Here is a 17,906-nt window from a genome sequence, read left to right as displayed (position 1 = left end):
GACTTGCTTTGGGTAAACAAAACCTATTTCCAAAAACCGGGAGTCTTTAGGAATGCAGTTGTCAGTTTTCAACCCTTCCAGGCATTCTTTCTCTAACTATTGTTTTTTGTTCCTTATTTTTCAGTCTCATCACTTTCTTTAGAAGACAGGAGAGATTCAAAACAAAAGCCAAGTAAGTACCAATTGCATCAAATTCATTATCCCTGGCATTCTTCCCATTAGATTTTATTCTTAAAGCTATGATGGATTGAATGATGTTTAAAATCTGTGACTTTGAGCAACATCAGTAAGGCATAGCATTGACAAGGGTGTTAGCTCAAAACCGCTACTGTTGTTCCCTTCTGATAAGGGGGTGGAGCCATCTGCAAATGGTTCAGATTAGTGAGCACTAAATACAAGAGAGAGAACTTGTACATTATTCATTCACCGAGAGTTCTTCATTGGAGAAGGAACACGTTGGTGAGTACTGTCACTTAGTGACATCAAATTGCTGCAAGTTGAACTCCTGAATAATGTTATGGCAAAGAACACAGAAGAGCAGATAAAGAAAAATCAGTTCTCTATGCTTGACTGCATAGAATTTTAACTATCAAACTGAACCAATTTGAATTCTTTGTTTTTTAAAATCTTTGTGCAAGGCCTCTTCTGTGAGCTGAATATACTTCATCCAATATAAATGTCAATTTGGGGTTGTAATATGGAAAAAGATATGTTTATTAATCATGAGACATGCCTTCAACTTGTACCATCTTCCCATTGGGAGCTGAGGAAACTTAGCTCAAGATAAAAGAAATTAGGCTCCCTGCTGTGAGTTACTAGCATTGTGGGGATAAAAGTCAATGTACGTTGTCTGCAAAGATCTCTTTTCTATGAAAGGCTCCTGTTGAAATTTTAGAAGTAGTTCTAGTATCTGAGCAAAGAATAAGAATTACTTGTATTCATTATGGGAAAAGCTAGTTCAAGTAGCTTAACTTAAACACTAAATGTTTATTCAAAATGCCAATTATCTTAAAATATTTATCATTTACTCCAAAATTTAAGTGAAAGGTTTATTCACATCAGTAAATCTAAAAGAAAAGGGGGGGGGGAGGAACCATAGTTCGTAGACTCTTTGTTTTGCTTTTATTGTGTTTGGCTTAATATTACCTTAATACTGTTCCTGTAGCTTGACAGTACTTTTAAAGTCCTGAATGCATCTGTGTCATAGACCTCTCAGAATATTTAATAAGATTACAGAAAGAATATGAGGGCATGGATAATGCAAATTAAAAACTAAGAAAAGGAAAATAGGGACTGTTAAAGAAATAGAAATTTAAATATAATAGAGTGGTTGGTCAATCCTGTTTGTGTAACTGAACTTCTAACATGGCTCTGGAGTTGCTGATAACCAAACTAGAAGGTCGACCCCACAAAGTTTAAACATCCCAGATGAAGAGGAGAGAAAACCTCACCACTTCCTTACTTGATGAGTCAAGCATTTCCCAGCTACAAACTGTGAAATGAATGTTTCATTTGAGAATGGATATGAGATCTGTCTAATCAATGAACATTATGCTTGACAACATTTTTACAGCAAGTATATAATCATTTCATAAAATTGTACTATGTTCCTTGCCTGAAATACTCTCATTGGCTTTTCAGCCAGATATGAATGCCTTAAGGGCTGATTCTAGGCCAGAGTGCTATTTAGGACATCATTCTATGAGTCTGCTGTGTACCCTACTTCCCATGTTGGATCGTTCTCTCCCTTTTTTATTCTATCAGTTAGTATTTGGAGACACTAGTCTTGTTTGTGTGATCCCTTTGACTCTTACACCTATCAGAGCCATCAAATGTGAACTGAAATTGATCACTTGGTCTAGTGAGGTGGCATTGGTACATGCCACCTTGATGGGATTGTATTGGAATCCCCTGGCACGTTTCTAACTCCACCATTTGGGGCAAGTCCGATTGAGCATGTCCCAAATTGTACATCTCCTCCCTCTCTTATTCCCACTCTTATATTTAATAGGGATCACTTTTCAGTTAAATTTAAACACCTAAGAATAATTGTGTGTTAATTACAGAGTTCAACCAATAGTACTAGAACAAAAAAAAAATACTAAAAGGGATAAATTATTACATTGTACATCAACAGTCAGGACAAGGGCTGATCAAGTCATTGTTTCTCATAGTGTCCATTTCACTTCAACAAGTTTCCCCTTTGGTGCTCAGAAAGCCAAGACACTCTGTCAAAAAAAAAAAAATGACCTAAATGAAAGGTCTCCACGAGTGAGATCCCAGTGGAAGGAACAGTCATCAAAGAAGGAGGTACCAGAGGTGAGAACTTCCACTTTGACTACAACCTTGTCTAAATATGATCAGTCGGTGAACTCAAAAGGCTTCCATATCCTTGGCAACTCATGACAAGAGCCTAGGGTGATTACTGATGCTATAAACAAGAGTGTCAATTTGTTAAGTCAACAACAGGAGTCACTGTGCACTTACTCCTCATGTAGGATCTCTGTCCTTAATGTGCTGTACATTGTGATTTAATGCTATAACTAGTACTCAAACAGTATTTTTCACTTTGTGTTTCTATGTGGGTGCAAACTGTTGAAATCTTTACTTAATATATACTAAACTGGTCTTCTGTATATAAAGAGGATTGAAAATGAATCTTGATGTGAATGGAAGGGGAGAGGGAGTGGGAAAGGAGAGGGTTGCGGGTGGGAGGGAAGTTATGGGAGGGGGGAAGCCATTGTAATCCATAAGCTGTACTTTGGAAATTTGTATTCATTAAATAAGTTTTTTTTTTTAAAAAAAAGGTAATTCACAAGGAATAAAAAACTTAAATGTAAAACAAAATTGTACTATGTTAAATATTTAGTGCAAGTGAGTGAAGGTCATCCTTTAGTCTAGTTTTTAATGCAAACATGGCAATCTAATTTGTTTTAATGACAGCTTTAAATTCTAAAAGTTGTAAGTACCTTATTTTTCCTTAGTAGATTTTTTTCTCAGGTTGTTAAGAGGTACATGGTAGAAAAATTAAATTCTCTGACCAGTGATTGCAACATAGATTTCTATACTGACTCTGCATTGAAGCCAGCTCCAAGTGCTTTGCAAACCAAATGAGCCGGTGGATAAACTGATATTTTCTTATAACAGTTGATCAACAGTATACTATTCTCCTTTGGGTGAAGAGCTGGTCTATTCTGTCTATACTCACAGGTGGACATTTTTTAGCAAAGCCAATATTTTTTATTAGAAACATTTTAGATCTGATCCAAAAGTTAAATAAGCCATAGAGGTTGTTAACTTTATATTACCCCAAATGGTTTTAGCTTAACAGCATTTTTTTAAGTAATGAAAATGTAATGATGCCTTTATTCATACCTTCTATTTCTACATGACACCATATACTTTAGCTATATCAACAGTAAAAATAAAAATTGTAATGATCATAGCATTATTCATTTAAATGTTATATATGAAACACTTTTTTGGCTTACATTACATTTATTAACTCATTTAATCCTCACCAAGAATAGATGTTATTAGCCCATTATAAGGATGAGGAATGTAAAGTGTGAAGTTCAAGGTTACACAGCGTATAAGGATTGAAGTCCAGTCAATCTAATTTCAAAGACTGTGCTCTTAACTACTCAGCACATATAGAATGGCTATAAGATACAAAGCTGTAACTAGACAATTATGTAATTGTATACATTGGAAAATCAACAGGGCATAAGAACTCACTGTTCCCCAGAGCTCCTTGATAAAAGATCAACAAGGAAACATAAACAGTATTCTTATTCCTTTTTAATAACTAATTAGAAAAACATGAAATAAAAACAAATATCCTAGTCATAATATCAACAAAATGTTTAAAGCTTCCAGGAATAAATCTAACAAAAGATGTGTGAGTCCTTCATGAATAAAACGACAGGCTATTATTAAAGGATATTAAATATCTGAGTAAATTTGAATATTAATGGAAGGTAAATTCAAAATTATAGATAGATAAACAGATCCAATTCAATTCTAATCCAACTCCCAGACAGGACATTTTATGAAAAATGATAAATTAATCTCCTAAATTTATATTGCAGAGAGAATCAATATTGAAAGAGAGGAATAAGCTGTATAGGCACAAAGAAGATAAAGTAAATAATTAAAACAATGAGATATTGTTACACATATAGACAAAGCAATGAATAAAGATGGAAATCTAAACTTGAGAATCATATTCACAGACATACACACTGTTGGTAGATCACAGTAGATGACAGTGGTGGAACTATAAATTAGTGCAAAAGAATGTGCTACCTAACATATTGCTCTCAGATAATAAGAAAACAAAATAAAATTAGAACCTTACCTCATAAAACAAAAATAAATTATAGATGAATAAAGATAAACATGAGAATAGCAAAAATTTGAAACTTTTAGAATATAAGATTATCTTTTTTTAAAAAAATATGTATTTATTTGAAAAACAGAGTTATGGAGAAAGGTAGAGACAGAGAGGTCTTCCATCTGCTGGTTCACTCCCCAGATGGCTACAGTGGCCATAGCTGAGCTGATGTGAAGCCAGGAGCCAGGAGCTTCTTCTGGGTCTCCCACATGGCTGCAGGGACCCAACCACTAAGGCTATCCCACACTGCTTTCCCAGGCACATTAGCTGGGAGCTGGATTAGAAGTGGGGCAGCCGGGACTTGAACTGGAGCCCAAATTGGATGCCGATGCTGCAGGCCAGGGCTTTAAGACTCCGTGCCACAGTGCCAGTTTCAAGATTTCCTTTTTAATTTTAAGGTGGACTTCCTAAAAAAGCAGAAAAGCAGATATCACTGAGCAGACCAAAATGTTTGCATAAACATCAAAAGAGTTCTATATAAGAAATGTCATGAAAAAATTGAAGGTAATGTATATAGCCCCCAAAGACATGCTAAAATGAATGTATAAATCCCTGAAAAATACAACCTAATAGAGAAACAGTGAAAGAGCATAAATGTCAAGAGGAAAAGCTTTAGACCCATAAACACTAATGATGGCAGTTACGAAAAAATGCTGCAATCAACATGGTAGTCTAGAAGTCTTGCTGACATATGATTTCATTTACTTTAGATAGATACCCAGTAGTGGGATTGCTGGATTGTGTGGTAATTCTGCTTTAATTTTTGGATACTCTTTACACTTTTCCACAGTGACTATGTTAATTTACATTTCCTCCAACATTTTGTGTTTCCTTTTCTCCATGTCCTTACCATTCTAACATGATTGATGTGCTATCTAATTATAGCTATGATTTGCATTGCTCAGTGTTTAATGATAATGACTGTTCATTCATATACCTGTTGGCCATTTTTATGTCTTTTTTCAATAAATATCTGTTGAGGTCTGTTGTATAATTTTTTTTAAAGATTTATTTATTTATTTGAAAGGCAGAGCCACACAGAGAGAAGAGAGGCAGAGAGAGAGAGAGAGGTCTTCAATCCGATGGTTCACTCCCCAATTGGCTGCAAAGGCTGGAGCTGTGAAAATCCAAAGCCAGGAGCCAGGAGCTTCTTCCGGGTCTCCCATGTGGGTGCAGGGCCCAAGGACTTGGGCCATCTTCCACTGCTTTTCCAGGCCATAGCAGAGAGCTGGATTGGAAGAAGAGCAGCCGGGATTCGAACCAGTGCCCATATGGGATGCTGGTGCTCCAGGCCAGGGTGTTAACCCAGTAAGCAACAGGGCCGGCCCTCTGTTGTTTATTTTTGATGTTAATTTTTTTGGGGGGCGGATTTTTAGTTCCTTATGTATTCTATATAGTAATCTCTTCTAAAAGTATAATTTGAAAATAATTTCTCCTACTCTGTAGATTGTCAATTCTGTTGACTGCTTCCTTGACTGTGCAGAAACATTTTAGATTGGTGATATCTAATCAGTCATTGCTTTTGTTTCCTGTGTTTGATCTTATCCATACTCCTTGGTGTGAATTAATGTCCTGTAGCCTTTCATCTGTCCATTTCGAGTTGATGTTTGTATATAGTAGGAAATCTGGATTAATTTTTTTTTAACTTTTATTTAATGAATATAAATTTCCAAAGTACAGCTTATGGATTACAATGGCTTCCCCCCTCCCATAACTTCCCTCCCACCCGCAACCCTCCCCTTTCCCGCTCCCTCTCCCCTTCCATTCACATCAAGATTCATTTTCAATTCTCTTTATATACAGAAGATAAGTTTAATATAAAGATTTCAACAGTTTGCCCTCACATAGCAACACAAAGTGAAAAAATACTGTTGGAGTACTAGTTATAGCATTAAATCACAATGTACAGCACATTAAAGACAGAGATCCTACATGATATTTTTTAAAAATTAATTTTCTATGCAATTTCCAATTTAACACCAAGTTTTTTTTTCATTCAATTCTCTTTATATATAGCAGATCGATTCAGTATATACTAAGTAAAGATTTCATCAGTTTGCACCCACACAGAAACACAAAGTATAAAAATACTGTTTTAGTACTAGTTATAGCATCACTTCGCATTAGACAACACATTAAGGACAGATCCCACATGAGACGTAAGTACACAGTGACTCCTGTTGTTGAATTAACAATTTGACACTCTTGTTTATGGCATCAGCAATCTCCCTAGGCTCTAGTCATGAGTTGCCAAGGCTATGGAAGCCTTTAGGGTTTGCCGACTTTGATCTTATTCCGATAGGGTCATAGTCAAAGTGGAAGTTCTCTCCTCCCTTCAGAGAAAGGTACCTCCTTCTTTGATGGCCCCATTCTTTCCACTGGGATCTCACTCGCAGATATCTTTCATTTAGGTCTTTTTTTTTTTTTTTCTTTTCCATGGCATCTTGGCTTTCCATGCCTACAATACTCTCATGGGCTCTTGAGCCAGATCCGAATGCCTTAAGGGCTGATTCTGAGGCCAGAGTGCTATTTAGGACATCTGTCATTCTATGAGTCTGCTGTGTATCCCGCTTCCTATGTTGGATCATTCGCTTCCTTTTTGATTCTATCAGTTAGTATTTGGAGACACTAGTCTTGTTTGTGTGATCCCTTTGACTCTTAGACCTATCAGAGCCATCGAATGTGAACTGAAATTGATCTCTTGGACTAGTAAGATGGCATTGGTACATGCCACCTTGATGGGATTGTATTGGAATCCCCTGGCACGTTTCTAACTCCACCATTTGGGGCAAGTCCGATTGAGCATGTCCCAAATTGTACATCTCCACCCTCTCTTATTCCCACTCTTATATTTAACAGGGATCACTTTTCAGTTAAAATTTAAACACCTGAGAATAATTTTGTGTTAATTACAGAGTTCAACCACTAGTGCTAGAACAACAACAACAACAACAAATACTAAAAAGGATAAAGTATTACATTGTACATCAACAGTTAGGACAAGGGCTGATCAAGTCATTGTTTCTCATAGTGTCCATTTCACTTTTCACTTCAAAAGGTTTCCCCTTTTGTGCTCAGTTAGTTGTCACCGATCAGGGAAAACAAATGATATTTGTCTCTTTGGGACTGGCTTAATTCACTCAGCATGATATTTTCCAGATTCCTTCATCTTGTTGCAAATGACCGGGTTTCATTGTTTTTACTGCTGTATAGTATTCTTTAGAGTACATGTGCCATAATTTCTTCTTCTTTTTTTTTTTTTTTTGATAAGCAGAATGGATAGAGAGAGAGACAGAGAGAAAGGTCTTCCTTTTTGCCATTGGTGCACCCTCCAATGGCCGCCGTGGCCAGTGCATTGCGCTGACCTGAAGCCAGGAGCTAGGTGCTTCTCCTGGTCTCCCATGCGGTGCAGGGCCCAAGGACTTGGGCCATCCTCCACTGCCTTCCTGGGCCATAGCAGAGAGCTGGCCTGGAAGAGGAGTAACTGGGATAGAATCCGGTGCCCTGACCAGGACTAAAACCTGGTGTGCTGGCGCCGCAAGGTGGAGGATTAACCTGTTGAGCCGCGGCATCGGCCCCCATAATTTCTTTATCCAGTCTACTGTTGATGGGCATTTGGGTTGGTTCCAGGTCTTAGCTATTGTGAATTGAGCTGCAATAAACATTAATGTGCAGATGGCTTTTTTGTTTGCCAACTTAATTTCCTTTGGGTAAATTCCAAGGAGTGGGATGGCTGGGTTGTATGGTAGGGTTATATTCAGGTTTCTGAGGAATCTCCAGACTGACTTCCATAGTGGCTTAACCAGTTTGCATTCCCACCAACAGTGGGTTAGTGTCTCTTTTTCCCCACATCCTCGCCAGCATCTATTGTTGGTAGCTTTCTGAATGTGAGCCATTCTAACCGGGGTTAGGTGAAACCTCATTGTAGTTTTGATTTGTATTTCTCTGATTGCTAGTGATCTTGAACATTTTTTCATGTGTCTGTTGGCCATTTGGATTTCCTCTTTGGAAAAATGTCTATTGAGGTCCTTGGCCCATCTCTTCAGTGGGTTGTTTGTTTTGTTGTGGAGTTTCTTGATTTCTTTGTAGATTCTGGTTATCAACCCTTTGTCTGTAGCATAGTTTGCAAATATTTTTTCCCATTCTGTCGGTTGCCTATTCACTTTCCTGACTGTTTCTTTTGCAGTACAGAAACTTCTCAATTTGATGCAATTCCAAATGTTAATTTTGGTTTTTACTGCCTGTGCTTCTGGGGTCTTTTCCAAGAAGTCTTTGCCTGTACCTATATCTTGCAGGGTTTCTCCAATGCTCTCTAATAATTTGATGGTTTCGGGTCGTAGATTTAAGTCTTTAATCCATGTGGAGTGAATTTTTGTGTAAGGTGAAAGGTAGGGTCTTGCTTCATGCTTCTGCACGTGGAAATAAATCTGGATAAATTTAATCCTTCTGTGTGTGGATGCTCATTTTCCCAGAAATGTTTACTGAAAACTCTGTCTTTTCCTCGGTATGTGCTCTTAGAACTTTTGTTGAAATCAGTTGCTTGAAGATATGTGGACTTACTGCTGGGCTTACTTATTTACTTAGCTACCTATTCTCTATTATGTTCCATTGGTCTAGCTATCTATAATGCCAATACCATGGTGTTTTGATTGCTATAGCTTTGTAGTATATTTCAAAGCCAGGTAAAATAACACCTTTCCTTTGTTCTCTTTGCTTAAGATTTCTTTGGCTCTTGGCGTCTTCAGTGGCTTCATATGAATTTGAGGACTTCTTTCTAGTCCTATCATGAATGAATGTCATTGGTATTTTGAGAAAGATTGCGTTGAATCTGCAGATTACTTACAATAATATTAACATTCAGTAAAGCACTCTCTATTTTTGCTTTATTTTTAGGAAGCCTCCAATCTGGAATCTTATTTAACACTCTGATCCACTTTTGTTCTTGGAAACTCTATTACTGTGAGGATTCTTTCCTTTCTTCCTAGTGACAGTCTCTAGCCCACATCAACCTGGACTCAGCATTCTGATTCCTCCAACTTCTCCTCCTCTTTTTTCAGCCCCACCATGGCTTACACTAAGTTATTTTCTCCTTGCAAATATCTTCACACTGCAACAAACCGTCTTAGTTTATTGTTGGCATTGTCTCTGCGGTGTTTCTGGCCTTTTCTCCCAGATGAATTATAGGATGGCGGAATCAGCAGGGGAGCAGCTAATAAAAGTGAAATGAAATAAAAAGAATGAGGAAAACTGTGCAATAGTACTTCCTGGCTTCTTCATATTCCTTTACATAAAGATAGCACAACATGTTTTATGATAGTAGTTAAAGGTATTAGTTGCTGAAATACACTCCTTTGGGGCTTGCATTGTGATACAGCTGGTTAAACTGCCACTTAAAACCCTGATATACCTTATCTGAGGGTAGATCTAGTCCTAGATGCTCCACTTTTTTTTTTAGATTTATTTATTTATTTGAAAAGCAGAGAGAGAGGAGAGGGAGAGAGGGGGTCTTCCATCCACTCCCCAAATGGTCGCATCAGCCAGAGCTGTGCCAATCCGAAATCAGGAGCCATGAACCTGCTCTAGACATCCCATGCAGGTGCAGGGGTCAGGACTTGGGCCATCCTCCACTGCTTTCCCAGGCCATAGCAGAAAGCTGGATCAGAAGTGGAGCAGCCAGGACTTGAACCAGCACCCACATGGGATGCTGGCGCTACATGCTGCGGCTTTACCAGCTACACCACAGCGCTGGCCCCTGATCCAACTCCCTGATGATGCACCTAGGAAAGCATCAGAAGATGGCTCAAGTACTTCAGCCCCTGCCACAATGTGGGAGACCCTAAGGAGTTCTAAGCTCCTGTATTTGGCCTGGACCAAAGCCGGCCATTTTGAGGAGTTAGATTTTCTCTCTCTTTCTCTCGCTTGCTCTCTCTCCTCCTGCTGCCCCCCTCTTTCTATCACTTTGCCTTTCAAATGAATACAAATTGTCTTTTCTTTTTTTTTTTTTTGACAGGCAGAGTGGACAGTGAGAGAGACAGAGAGAAAGGTCTTCCTTTGCCATTGGTTCACCCTCCAATGGCTGCTGCAGCTGGCGTGCTGCGGCCGGTGCACCGCACTGATCTGATGGCAGGAGCCAGGTGCTTCTCCTGGTCTCCCATGGGGTGCAGGGCCCAAGGACTTGGGCCATCCTCCACTGCACTCCCTGGCCACAGCAGAGAGCTGGCTTGGAAGAGGGGCAACCGGGGCAGAATCCGTTGCCCCGACCGGGACTAGAACCTGGTGTGCCAGCGCCGCAAGGCGGAGGATTAGCCTAGTGAGCCGCAGTGCCGGCCACAAATTGTCTTTTTAAAAAGGGCATGTCTGGTTAGCAAATAAATGCATTCTTTATTCTTCGTACTATAAGTAAACCATCAGATAAAGTATCCTCTAATTTTCTGTTTCAGGAGATTATATATCAAATTCATAATATTTAAAGTGCACAGTTTAGTTGAGCATGACTTTGGGCAGTCAGTAACAAAATTCCAAATACAAATTAGTTTTAAGACAGGAAGGCAAGTTGAAATCTCCCTAGTTAGGAATCTGGAAGCAGAGAGGACTTCAGGCAAGAAAGAATCAATACTGTAACTCTGTTTCTCCAGTGTTCTCGCTGCTTTACTCTTTTCCAGGTATGCTTTCTTCTCTGGATGATTTCTCTAATGGCAGACATAGCTGCTGGGAACAAACAACTCTTCCCTAACACAGCCACCAAGAAATAGGAAAAAAAATCCTCCTTTGCCCATGAAATAAAATTTTTCCTCAAGAGGTTAAATGAAGCGTATTAGATCCCATGGCCAGCATGAGACATAGAAACACCATATGATGATTAGCTTAAGAATGGGTGTTTTTGAAGTGAGTACCCTGTAGGGTGGGATAACCAAGGTAAGCTTTGTGTTGAGTGAGGCATGACATTAATCGCAAGTCAGCTTAGGAGTTGGAAACTGCTTCTCCTGCTTCTATTGGGCAGTGTGGAAGGGGTGAGTTTTGAAAGCAAACGAGGGCTTATTTTAGGCATAAGGAAGAGAAAATGAATCCTGGGTAGCTAATCAATGTATTTACTACGTAATGGAATGGCAAACTGAACCTGAAGAGTGGTTATGGTGAAGAGAAAAAGTATCCTAGAAACTATTACTTGGTCTGACGAAACCCATTCCTGCCTATCCAGTATTCTTGCAAAAGGAAAACAGATTTTCATAGGGCCTTCCTGAAATGTTGTATCATGCTCATGCAGCTTGGCCCTTACCCAACAACATTCCATAGGATCAAGGAGGAGAGAAACTCAGGTGCTTTGTGCTGCTACAAACCTGCGTTCCTGATTAGCATATGAATCTATTGCTATGGCAATTATGAAGTCCTATGTTGTAAATTATCACCACAGAACAGGATCTAGAAAATTGAAAGCCCTGGAATAGAAAACAAATGCGTCTTGGTAATAAGGCCAAATGGAATTATAAGTTGAACATCAGAATGAAGACAAACCTTGTGCATAATGAAAGAGTTTTGTGTTTTAAAGGGACATTGGTGAATCTCAAGGAAATGGGACTATACACATTCATCATTTATTTTTACTTCTAAATGATTTTGAAATAGCCTTCAGTATTAAGAGTCATATAACATAGGGTAATTATAAAGCAACTAAAAGTGGGAGGAAACAGGTGAGAGAGAGCTGTGAGGACTTTAGAATGGAGACCAGATTTCTCTTACTTTTCAGAATTTAAAACACCTGTGGAATTTGGGCAGCCTTTCTTGACCTCAAGCTCACTAACTGTTCTTCAGCAGTGTCCTTTCTACTATGTAGTCAGTATGTTGTGCTCTTTTGTGCTAAAATTTCTTTTAAGATGTAAAGTTCTTTTTAAGTAGCGCAGTACTTACATTTCTAAGAATATTTGTTGTCCTCTGAAGTCCTCCCAATTTAAATTCATATCCTTGTTTATAGTCTGTCTCCTCTCTCTCCATTTATTTTTTATTTATTTATTTATTGTTTAGTTTTGTGCCTTTGATTCATGGCCATGGCTTTCCCCCAGTGTTGTACAATTTTTGGTTGTGTGCTTATCTTTATTTGAAAATTTCCATGTTAGTGTATTGTTTATTCTATAGCTTTGAAGTAGGCAGGCATACAGGCTAAAATTGATTAGATTTGTGAAACTGGAAGACCACGCCTTCGCCACACCCCTGTGTGACTTCAGGCCCTACCTGATACCTTTGGCACGCCCCTGTGTGACGTCAGCTCCTCCACGTGGCTGGTTCCTGGTGCTTGGTATGAACCCAGATTTACCTTACTCTCGGCCTCTGCATTGCTGCTGGTGATAAGTGGTGGATAGCAGCTCGAGGTGCTTGCTGCACGTGGCTTTAGCCTGCTCCCTGCTTGGTATGGATGCTCCCCTAGTTTCCAGACTTTCCCCCCTCTCCTACCTGAACTAAACCCTCACTTTCCTAGATACCTCTCACACTAAATAAAAGCCTAAAATGTACCATGCTGCCTCATTTATCTGTGCTGGTATTTAGAATTCTTTTCTAAATTTTAGGCAAGAACCCTCTTGGGCTTATTAGTATTGGGGATTTATTAATAGGCACATGATGAAATCGTATGGCACCCCAAAATCCGGTAGCACATGTGGCACCCCAGATAACACTTCTTGGGAACTTTAAGGGACCACATTTCAGTGTAGAATTTAGGGGGTCGTGTCCGACTTCAGCTTGCTTGTAGGAGAAGAGATGCTTATACCTCTCTAAGGTGTAAAAACAGTGAGGTGAATTTCTAGGTAGACTGAGCCAGTAGCTAATGATTTGTGTACAGAGAATTATTTTTCCCCTAGGTGGTGCCAACTGTGAGGCCATTGCCCCTTTACCCTACTACAGATATTCTCACCGCTGTGGTCAGAAACACTCTCTGTTGTTATCTGCGTGGCCCACAGAGGGAGTGCTTATATGTAAGGATCAATATATCTGGCTACCATCAGTCTCTCCATGATTCCATACAATGCATGTATCAAACTCTTCCCTGTTTAGAGTACCCCCACTGCTGTCTCCCTTGATAGCATTATCCTCCCTCGTGTACTCTGCATTATGAATTCATTCATCATTCAGATATTGTTTATCTCCCTAGAAAGAATTAATTATATTCGCTGGCCTATGGAGCACACTATCTTTTATGGTCTATTGGGATTATTGATTTATTTTTAAAGTATAGTTTAGGTCATGTTTAGAATTTATGGCAAAAAGAGGAACTTGAAGCAATATAGAAATAGAAGTCATTATTTTCATGTTTTCTCAGTGACTGAAAATTGCATAATTAAGTGTATATAGAAAGTGTGTTTTTCAAGTGTCATGTTCAGTAATTGGCCATGACAAGGCCTGTGGTAGGCTGAATGACATGTAAAGCATAAAGACTGATAGATGAGAGTACTTCCGAAAGTTGAAAGGGATAGGTATCTAAACGAGTGGCTAAAAAAAAATTAAGGCACCCACATCCCACATCAGAACACTTGGGTTTGATATCTAACTCTGGTTCTTGACTCCACTACCTGCTAATGCAGACTCTAAGAGGCATTGGATGGTTCAAGTAATTAGATTGCTTTCATCTGCATGATGGACCAGGACTGAATTGTCAGCTTTTCACCTTGGCCTGGCCCTGCCTAGATGACTGTTTGCATGTCTGGAGTGAAGCAGCAGATGGGAACTCTCTGCTTCTGTGTATCTCTTTTTCTTTCTCTGAAATTAAAAAAAAAAAAAGGTTCATGGGAAATTGAAATTTAAAGATGTTTGTTTTGCTTCAGAAAAAAGTTTTGAAAATCATGCATACAAGGGTACCTAAAAAAAAAAGTTCATGGGAAATGCATATTATGAGAAAACTATGCAGGGATTCCAAAGGCATTTTAATTATTCCATTAAGATATTGAAGTGCTATGATTTCTTTTTGTGTTGGTAAATAGACCCCTCAGTGTTAATGTGGTTTCGCTCTTCCAGCCTGATACTACAAATTACCAAAGCCCGTGGGTTGAAGTTTATATATGTTAGAAGACTTGCTATTATTATGTATGTACTGGAAGACTATTGAACTTTAGAATTAAATAGGTCAGTAAGAACCTTATATTAACCCAAAAATATAGATGTTATCTCCATTCATCATGTGAGAAAACAAGGTGTAGTCAGGTCAAGTTGTTCCAACTCACAGACCTAATTACAGAGGCAACTGATGAACTTGGTGGCTCAAAGTGTGCCTCTCTGAAGTTAAACACTCTTTAAATATTATGCTTTGGTAGGGCATATTTTAAGATGTCCCCAGCCCAATGGGATGACTCTCTGTTTTCTAATTTTTGTATTTTTCCTCTAATCTCCACCAAAAAAATTTCATCATGAGATTGAGCCAAGTGAAACTGCTGTTTTCATAGTTTGAGGATGGCCAAATATTGGTTGATACCTAATATATTGTCTTTAATTGTATAAGTGTGTAGAGATACATTTATTCTTTAGAAGCCAATGTATGGGTTCTTCATAAAGCTGCCTTGAGCCTGTTGGGAATCTACCTTGGGAAGGCAGGTTGAGGTAGGCAGAGCCTACTCAGGAATCGTGCCAAGATTTCTAATGGAAAAATTTTGCCCTTGAGGTGCAAATGGGATGAAGAAATAAGATGCTCACCACAAAGTACAAACTCCTAAAATGAGTAGACATAATTAGAAGCTTGCTACTTCCTCTGAGCAAGAAAATGGCTGTTTGAAGAAATCTTAATTTCAAGGAGAAGGGAAGGTCCATCTGGAGTCCAAGATGGCACTCTTCTATGTACGTTTTTAAGACTTTTTAAAAAAATTAACTGACACAAAAATTGTATGTATTTTTGGAATACCATGTGATTGCTCAGTACTTGTATACATTTTGTAGTATTTAAACAGAGCAAGCATATTTATCCAAACATTTATCATTTTGTATTGAAAAACAAAGTTTAATTCCTTACATATACTGGTTATTAACACCTTCTCAAATGTGTAGCTTGCAAATACCTTCTCCTATTCTGTAGGTTATCTCTTCACTCTGTTGATGGCTTCCATTGCTGTGAGAAAGGTTTTGGTTTGATGTAATCGCATGTGTCTATTTTTGATATTTCCTATGCTTGGGGATCTGATCCAAAAAATCCTTGCACATTCCAATATCCTAAAGCATTTTTCCTATGCTTCATTATAATAGTTTTAAGTCTTAGAATTAAAAGTATGATCCACTTTGTGTTTTAGCATATGCTGAAAACAGGTGTCAAGTTTGATTCTTCTGGATAGAGACAATCAATTTTTCCAGTACCATTACAGAAAAGGTCATCCTTTATCTAATACATGTTCTTACCACCTTTGTCAGAAATCAGTTGGCTACATATGTGGGGATTGACTTCTAGGCTCTTTATTCTGCTCCATTGTGCTGTGTTTATGTCAACACCATTCTGTTTTAATTACTATAGCTTTGTAGTATATTTTGATGGCAAGCATTTTATTGCTTTGTTATTTTTGCTCGATTGCTTCGGCTATAGGGGATCTTTTGCAATTCCACATAAATTTCAATACTGTTTTTGCTAGTTCAGTAAAGAATGTCATTGTTACTTTGATAGGGATTGCATAAAGTCTGTAGATGTCTTTGAGTATTATGAACATTTTAACAATATTCATTCTTCAAGTCCATAGGTATTGAATCTGTCTCCTTCAATTTCTTTCATCAATGTTTTAAATTTCTATTTATTTATTTCTGAGATAGAGAATTCCCATCTTCTGGTTCATGCCCCAAATGCCATATGGTAGTACCTTCCATACTTTGTCCACTCCTCAAATGACCACAATGGCCAGGGCTGGTCCAGGCTGAGGACAGATCCATCCAGGTCTCCCACATGAGTGGCAGGGGCCCAAGCACTTGGGCCATCCTCCACTGCTTTCCCAGGCATATCAGCATGGAGCTGGATAGGAAGCAGAGCAGCTGGGACTCATTCCAATATACCATCATTGCAATATGGGATACCAGAATTGCAGGTGGCAGCTTAGCTCACTGCATCATAATGCTAGCCCCTCTTGATGTGATTTTCAGAAAATTCACTGTCAGTGTATAACAGTACTACTAATTCTGGTATTTTGACTCTTTATTCTGAAATTTTGCTTGTGTGTTTTTGGTTACCTATTAGTTCTATTAGTTTTATTTTTGGTGGAGTCTTTGGAGTTTTTTTCTATAAAAGATTGTCATCTACAAATAGCAACAAATTTATTTCCTCTTTCCTAATTTGGGTGCCCTTTATTTTTTCTTGCCTAATCGATCTGTCAAGGACTTGGAGTACTATGCTGAATAAAAGTGGCGAATGCACATATCCTTGTTTTGTTCCAGATCTTACAGAAAAGGCTTAAGCTCTTCCCACTCAGTATTATGTTAGCTATTGGCTTGTAAATGAGGGGTTTCAAGTGTTCAAGGAAAACATGGCTTATTTACTTTTTTATTCCATTTTTCATTAATTTTAAAGCCCTCTGAGAAACAACCATTAGTATATAAAGATACATTTCTTCCATGCCTAACTTGTTCAGAATTTTTAACATGAATAGATGTTTGTTTTTATCGAATGTATTTTCTGCTCATAATGTGTTTATCTCATGGTTTTTGTACATCACTCTGTTGATGTGGTATATTTTGTTTACTGATTTGCATATGTTTATTACAGATACTTGCCTGTAGTGTTCTTTTTGTTGTTGTTGTGTTCTTATGAAGTTTTATTTTTAAGGTAATTCTGGACTCAGAGTGAATTTAGAACATTCTTTTAAAAAAGTAATTAGTATTAGTTCTCCTTTAAACATTTAGTAGATTTCAGCAGTGAAGCCATCTCATTCTGGGCTTTGATGTAAAATCTGTTTCACAGATTCAGCCTTGCTACTCCTTATTGTTATCTTTAAGCATTCTGTTTCTTGATCATCCATATTGGTAAGGACTGTTTGTCCAGGAAGGTGTCCATTCCTTCTAGGTTATCAGACTTGTTGGTGTAGAGGTGAACATTTGGCAGAGCTGTTAGGTTGCCCCTTGGGACATCCACATCCCATATGAGAGTTGCTGGGTCGAATCCTGGCTACCCCACCTCCAATCCAGCTTCCTGTTTCAATGTGCTTCCTGGGAAGCAGCAGATGATGGCTCAATTAGGTATTTGGGTCCCTGCCAGCCACGTAGGATACTTGGATGGAATTCCTGGCTCCTAATTTTGGCTTAGCTCCCCAGAGGTGTTAAGGTATTTGGCAAGTGAATCAGCAGATGGGTGATCCCTCCTTCCTTCAGCCTTTTAAATAAAATGGAAAAATTACCATTCTAGTAATTTCCAACAATCCTTTCTATTTCTCTGGTGTAAATTGTAATGCCTCCTTTTCCATCTCTGATTTTATTAGTTTTCTCTCTCTCTCAGATAAGTTTTTCAGTTCTGTCTTTTTAAAGAACCCAGTCTGTTTCCTTGTTTCCTTTATGCTCTTCAAATCTCAAT

At 38.3% G+C, this 17,906-nt stretch overlaps 1 long non-coding RNA gene across 1 annotated transcript in view; it reads left to right on the top strand.

The window, feature by feature from the left end:
* The window catches only part of LOC133772166 (uncharacterized), a 101,550-nt gene that overhangs the window by 64,706 nt on the left and 18,938 nt on the right, over positions 1-17,906 (top strand). Inside the window, exon 2 of the long non-coding RNA XR_009867757.1 lies at positions 125-172. This is a non-coding gene — a long non-coding RNA (uncharacterized LOC133772166). The remainder of the gene's footprint in view (positions 1-124; positions 173-17,906) is intronic.

Source organism: Lepus europaeus, chromosome 13, assembly GCF_033115175.1.
Source record: "Lepus europaeus isolate LE1 chromosome 13, mLepTim1.pri, whole genome shotgun sequence".
Classification (NCBI taxonomy): Eukaryota; Metazoa; Chordata; class Mammalia; order Lagomorpha; family Leporidae; genus Lepus; species Lepus europaeus.
The sequence above is the reverse complement of the archived record's forward strand: the minus strand, read 5'-3'. Positions and strand labels throughout refer to the sequence as shown.